Genomic DNA, 7,458 nt, shown 5'->3' with positions numbered 1-7,458 from the left:
TTTGCCTTCGGGGCAAAGTGTGGTGAAATAGTGTCTAAAAAGCAGTTGTCATAGATGGCAGTGTGTCGCGATTTCAGAATCGAACCGGTGCTTCAAAAGCGGATGGCTCGAGAAAGATGATCTTCGAGGGGGCTTAATGTTGGTAGCAATTTATTAGTTCAGGTGCTACAGAGAAGGATTTTGATTTGAGGCAACATTTGGGTAACGAAGGATGAGGAAGGACATAACGGGAGGTGTCTAGCGGTGGTCAAATTACTGGCAGGTCAAGTATGAAGAGCAGAGGTCGAGAAGTTGCTTAAAGGAGATGGTTTAACCGAAGTGAGAGTGGTAGTATAGCATATGGATTCTGTGACATGGTAGCCACATGCCTTGAGAAAGTTTAGAGCGATTTGGGGGTCATGGTGGAAAGTGACTAGGTTTACGGACCTTATTTGAAATGGTGGCTACTGCACTGAGGAAGATCGAATATGGCATAAAGGAGTTGCTGGAAATGAACAGGGGTATGAAAACTTGATTATCGTTGAGATGCAACATGACTTCGAGTATGGAATGTATTGTCGGACTTTCAGTTAATGTCAATAGGGAATAAATAAACTTGTACAATTGGTGGATGGGCACGGGCTCAGGAGAGTTTACTGAGTTTACAGTGGTGGTACCCAGTGCAGCGTCGTTGGAAGATGTCGGTATGGAATCTCCACAGATGGGTTATCTTCTGTGAGCAGGTTAGCGGTTGCATGATTTTGATGAACTTTCTACGAAGAATTCTACTTACTACCCGACGAAAGGTCGAATATGCGATTGTGGCTGATAATTCAGAATGTTCATGAAAATTTTAATAAGAAACTACAAGAAATTCGGCGGGTTGACGGTGCGAGATCATCGTAATTGAGAAGGAGAAATCTTTGTGGGTTCTAGGTTTATATAATTGTAACTAAAGCTTAGTGGGGGAGCCCCACCGTATACGATTGGAACGTGTGGTTGTCTGCTGGTGCTGTATCTGGTTATCAGTGCATTGGTAGGTCATTATGGCTAAGAACATGAAACATTAGGGGTAATTCGAGCGGAGAACTTGATGGTTATGTGCTAAACTTCGCCTTATAGATTCATGTGCAGTTTTGGAAGACTCGGAGTTTATGCTTCTTGTGGATGTGATGTGCAATGAAATGAATTCAGCCGGTTGCTTCTTTGAGAGGGTGATCATGTGCCAACAACGCATTGGAGTTTGATTATATTCGAGACCAGGTCAGAGTGGGTGACTCTCAACAACGGTCCTAGTGGGTTCAAGGATTAAAGTGCAGTGCCTGAGGATTTGGGGTCCGTTGTGTGGTTAAAGATCGAGTTTTTGCAGTGGATTACGAACAGGACTTGGAATGTTCTATGTTATCTTCGGGTATGCGGTGCATATTGGAGGAAAGGAAGAAATAGCTTTGGATTCGCAGAAGGTGTTGCAAAATGGGTGTACCAGTTAGAGATGCTATTATGCGCATAAATAGGGTATGGGATGGTTCATGAGTATTGAGACGATGTGGTCTCGTGATATGGGTCACTCGGAATGAGTGCAGATTTGGTTCGTTACGTTTTTGAATAGAGCTATTATCATTTCTAAGTCAAGTCAAGAGTAAACTGGAGGAAGTTGGGTCGGTTAGTAATGGTTGAATCAACATGATTGTGGCAATGATCAGTTCCTTCAGCGTGTGAAGTTATACATGTGGTTTATGGTTGTATGTGTGGGCTTGACAGCCACCACAACTTGATTGATTTGGGAGGAATTTGATTCAAATGGCCTTGTTGTGTAAATGGATTCCGGAAGAGTCATGACGGTTTAGACTGCGACTTGAGGTTTGTATTGTCTGCGGTTGGGGAATTCAGTTGCGTGTTGCATTGTTTCTTCTGTAATGAGCTAAGTGAAAGGTTTCTAGCCAATGAAGTGTTTATTCTACTAGTAGTTCAGGGGTTATGATGAATTCTGGTGTTCTCGCGTAGCGGCATGATAGGTGCAGTGAGCGGCATGGGAATTTGAAAGTTCAGGATCAAGGTTGCGGTTCGGTGTTGACAAGAATGTTACGAGCTCGGATGAGCTGGGAAGAATTTAGATGTTCAGAGTAAGCTGACATTATCCTAGTGTCGCCTGGGAATGGTGTTCTGTGGAAGGAGCATTGTGTATTGAATTGCGGGTTCTTGAATTGCTTTACAGATTAGTACGGTTGGTGGTATGGAGGTGCAGACTTTGCTACCTATGCGGAAGGTCGTGGGAGCGTACCCACGGGGAAATTTGTATAAGTGTGACATGTTAGTCACTTGATTGTTAAAGATTGAAACCAAGTACGGAGATTTTTGGTACTATCGTTAATGTGAGAGTTTATGCCTGGAATGCGCTCTATTCCTTGGTTGTGAACTGTGGGAGTTTGGTCTGGAGTGGACGGATACTAGTGTGTGCCATGAATGGGGCCATTGTGGATCCTTGGAAGGTTATTGGCCCAGTATAGTATGATCATAATCGGTTTGAGGTCCGTTGGTGGGTTTGCTGTGAATGTGTGCTCTACGTCAGGTCGGATGTATTCATTTGTCATAGCATTGCTTACGGAGGAGTCGTCGGGCATTGGATGTTATTCCCGTCGTCAGCTATTCCGTGTAATCTCTATTGTGCCATGTGGGTTGTGAGACGGCTTGATTATTTGCACATGTGTTGAGGTCCTGTGTAGTTTGTGGTGTTACATAAGCAGGATGGCTCTCGAGATGCAGGTCATTTATTACACCTTAGTCATGCTTGAGTTTTGTAACGTATGGCGCTATCCATCTCCCCAGGGATTTGTATTATGCACTTGGCGTGCTTGTGGTCGATATTCAGGCATTTCGTAAGTATAAGCGTTACGGCTTGTTGGGTGTTTCCTTACTGATTGTCATGTTTGGATCGGGTTGCACGCCGCAACAATGTCATGTTTGGATCGGTTTGCACGCAGCAACAGTGAGATGTTGAGTATGGTTCCCTATACTTATTTTTGTGTATTTGTTTCTCATTCTCTAAGAAAGGTTCATAGCGTCTCTTCGGCCGTTTTATTCGTTACGCGGGCCGGGTAGCTCCTTTTTCTAGAGTCCATTTTCCTTTAAGTGTCATATTCAAATTATAGCTTGTCGGTGCATTGATGGCATCATACAAGATCTGGGTAAGTGTGTGAGATGGCTTATTGTCTGAGCAACTTGTGCTGGGTGAGACGAGATTATTGGGCCTGAAATCAGTGCAATCAGATTTATATAAGATATATTAAAGAGCAAATATCGTTATTCAGTTCAGAATGAGGTAATGATCCTTGTCAGGAGGAGAGACTCCATGATTTGTTGATTCAGCAGGTGGTTATGAGCTTCTACACATCTCTTTCGTCGTGGCAGTATCGCGAGAGTTGGAACATGGCTTATATGCATTATGAGGTGTATTGCGGGCATCGGATTCATGAAATTTCAAGTTATTATGGTCGGAGGATGTTATTATGGGCAACCGACTTATGTGGTGCATGGTGTGATTTCAGCATAGGTGCATGATCATGTTTTGGTATAGTGTGTGGTGATTGATACAATGTTCGTATGTTAGAATCAGGTCTTGAAGAGAAATGCGGAGGATGGAATTTGGTTCTAAGGCTTATTGACCAAATAGAAGGGAGAATCTTTAGTCTGGCTCGAGTTAATGTGCTCAACTGGGTTGTGGTGGCACGGGTAGGTGCACAAGGTGTTAAACAGTGATCTTAGGGGCAACTCTGGAGCAGTTCTTAGCACGTTCAAGGACGAGCGTATGCTTAAGTGGAGGAGAAGGTAACGACCCGACCGGTCATTTTGAGCTCTAGCGCGTCGTTTGGCGGTTTGAGACCTTGAGTAGCTTCACTTCATGCTTTATGACTTGTACGGGTGGTCGGAATTGATTTGGAAAGAAACGTTTTATTTCGGAAGCTTTATGTTGGAAGAATTGACTAAGGTTTGACTTTTGAATAAACGACCTCGGAATCAGGATTTGAAGGTTTCAATAAGTTCGTATGATGATTTCGGACTTGAACGTATGTTCAGGTTGAGTATTGGATCACCCAGGAGCATTTCAGTGCTTATTTTGGAAGGTTGGCATTTTGAAGGTTTAAGAATTTCCTAACTTTGGTTTGAAGTGGGCTTTGGTGTTATCGATGTCCGTTTGGGATTCCGAGCCTTGGAATAGGTTCGTATTGTGATTTATGGCTTGTACGCAAAGTTTGGTATCATTCTGGAATGTTTTGGTATGGTTCGGACGCGTTCGTCGAAGTTTGAAAGTTTAAAGAAGGATTTCGATCGTCGATTCATAGTTTCGATGTTGTTTGGCGTGATTTGAGGCCTCGACTAAGTTCGTAATGTGTTTTGGGACGCGTTGGTATGTTTGGTCAAGGTCTCAGGGGCTGGATTCCGGATGGTTAACGGATCGGATTTTGGACTTAAGAAAAAGCTGGAGAATTCTGGTTGCTGGTGCAACCGCTTCTGCGGAAGCTTCATCGCAGAAGCGAGGCAGTGAACCGCAGAAGAGGCTGGAAGTGAGCTGGGCAGAGACCGCAGGTGTGACCATTGGAGTGCAGAAGCGGAGGTTAGCCTAGAAAGCCTGGGCCGCAGAAGCGGACATGGAAGCGCAGGTGCGCGAGCGCAGAAGCGCTTGAGGCCCGCAGAAGCGGAAGCGCAGGTGCGCTACTGGGGGCGCAGAAGCGAGGGCTATTGGTTTGTGCTGGAGCCGCACCTGCGATGGTTTTTCTGCAGGTGCGGAGCCGCAGAAGCGGTTACTGTTCCGCAGGTGCTCCCGGGTTTTGGGGTTATACTAGTTGATGCTCCCGGTTTCGTATATTATTATCGTCTTTCATTTCTTTTATAAACTACAAATGTTGTACGTTCCCGTGGATTTAGAAGTGTAAGTCTCTTTCCTTATTAAAATATATGATTTCGAAAGTAATAAAATGGGTAATTAAATTGATAAATCACCATATTCTTGCCTCACGGCGGCGTTAGGCGCCATCACGACCTATAGTGAATTTTGGGTCGTGTCAAATTTAGTACTCCGTTTTTATTCCGTTTTTATACTTTCTCATTGTTTCACATCCCGAAATTGTAGGAGAAGATTGAAGAAACATATGTTTGATATAGTTCAGTATTCTTGTTCATATACTGCTTACAATATCTAACGAGGGTTGGGTTACATGGGGATTTCAAGGGGTGCTCTTTGCTTCAAATGAGTTTTTGATTTGGCTTTTCAATACTTTTCTGTCTTAGCAATCTAGGAAGCACATATTAAGAAAAGAAGGCTAACATTATCATTCCAAAAAAACGGTATCGTGTTTCTCTCTCCACCCTAGGCAACTATGTTAACATGCTGGCTACTACTAAAGTGGTAACTTGTGTGGTTCTCTTATTTATTTATTTATTTATTTATTTATTTATTTATGTATGTATGTATGTTTTGTTTATGGTGCTCCCTGTAACTTCTTTTCTTTCTTTTCCCTGAGATATCTAACCGTCGAAGAACATAATAAAGCATATTATTACAGGTGGTGCTTTGACGTTGAGCTAGTCTACTTGTTTACCCTCAAATCGGATAACAATTGAATTTAAATGCGGTTTTAAGGATACGTGATCTAACTTGATACAAAAATTAGAAATTAGATTTAAATTTAAATAAATGATAATAAAAAAAAAATACAAACCACGCAGGTTGAACAATCTTGACCTTGGAGGTTGGTCACCCTCGAGTCAAAGAAGCTGCAATCGATGCCAGAACAGAGTGATAAGATAATAATGACTAAAAATAACAGTTTATTGCTTTGGGATACGTGTTACAATGTGTTGAATGAATTATTAGACCCCCTTTATATAGTAGATGAGTCATATTCTAGGAACATTTCTATAAAAGGTAAAAATCTCTTGATTTGCTGATTACCGGTTCCCTGCTGATACGTGCCGAGATTCTCGCCATAATATCCGTCCGGTTGCGTATATTTCGGTCTTTTGTTATTTATCTTTGAGCTCGTTCGAGGCTAAGGTCGACACCGGACTCAATTTTCCTCGAAGGTAGGTTTTTCGACCTTGGGTGCTAGCTCGGTGAGGCTCGAGGTCGGTCTTTAGTCCGTGGTCACCATGTTCCTAATCTACCAAGTCGAAATCGAGCTCGACTTCGACCGTATACAGATAGTCCCATCAATTTTTGGAGAGTAAATGACGAGAAACGATATGAGCCGCCGATTCTCACTTCGATATATCATGACGTAAGTGATAAAATCATGAGCCTCCGATTCTCACTTCGATAAATCATAACGTAAGTGATAAGAATGGTTGAAACGTCCCGTCGGTCCAGGTTTCAAGGCATTAAATGCATGTCAGTTAACGGTCGGCAACTTCAGGATGCAAACCGCCGTTTGAGAAAACTATAAATACCCTTTCATCCATTTATTTAGAACTTTTACATTCAAACTTTTGCTCTTGTGCTTTAAGAAACTTCATCACTCTTATCTTCTGGTTTTCTGAAAGCTTACATAAGTTGTCTACTAAACACACCTCCTCTTTTATCAGCACTTTCTTTTCTCCTCTATTTTAAAGCAATGGCAAAGACTTCAAAATCCGTTCCTCAAAAAGAAAACCCTTCTTCCTCGAGACCATCTGAGAACGTTTTGCCTGTTGTTACTGAGGAACCGATACTGGAACCCCCTCTAATGATGTTCGTCCCTATGGGGTGCCCAACCAGAGCCAATTTCAAGGTTGACAAAACCTCCTCGGTACCGGGTCGGTGCGAGCCGGTCTCGAGATACATATGTTCGGTCACCGACAGTGTCCTCGCCAAGGTCAAGGAGGACTGCAACTGGGTCCATAAGCACGTGGTGGTTCCTACGCCCGAGGAAGCGATCACCACCCACGTGGAGGATCTTTTAAGTGTTTACACTTACCCTTTCACATTGGGTTCTTTAGATCCAGTTATTATAGCCTTCTGCAAAAGGTATGAGGTGACTATTCGGCAGATTCAACCTTCGTTTTCGAGGATTGTAATTCTCCTTCGCTTCTTCGTGAGAAAACTCGAGGGGTGTCCCTTCACCATCGACCACCTGATGCGCCTGTATAGTCCCCGACCTTATCGAGGGGGGCTAATAAAACTTACCCGTCGGGCTAGTAAGGCCCCATTCTCGAGTATCGACGAGGATCGGGACCGAGGCTTGTTGGGCCGATTTATTCGAGTGAAGACCTCAGACTTAATCCCGGCCGAGGACATGCTATATCCTGAGAAATGGAACATGAAGCGTAAGTATAAGCTTGCCTTTAAGATTTCGTTTATCATTTTTCTTTTGCCTTTCTTCTTATCGATTCTTTGTGATGCAGCTATTGCTTGGATGCCGGATGTAGTTCCTCGACTCAAGGAGTGGGTCGAGGGCATCGTGTTGCAAAAACCCAATTCCGAGCGTGCGTGGCGCAAACTTTCAA

Source organism: Nicotiana tabacum, chromosome 14, assembly GCF_000715075.1.
Source record: "Nicotiana tabacum cultivar K326 chromosome 14, ASM71507v2, whole genome shotgun sequence".
In the NCBI taxonomy this organism is placed as follows: domain Eukaryota; kingdom Viridiplantae; phylum Streptophyta; class Magnoliopsida; order Solanales; family Solanaceae; genus Nicotiana; species Nicotiana tabacum.
This window is presented reverse-complemented; position numbering follows the sequence as displayed.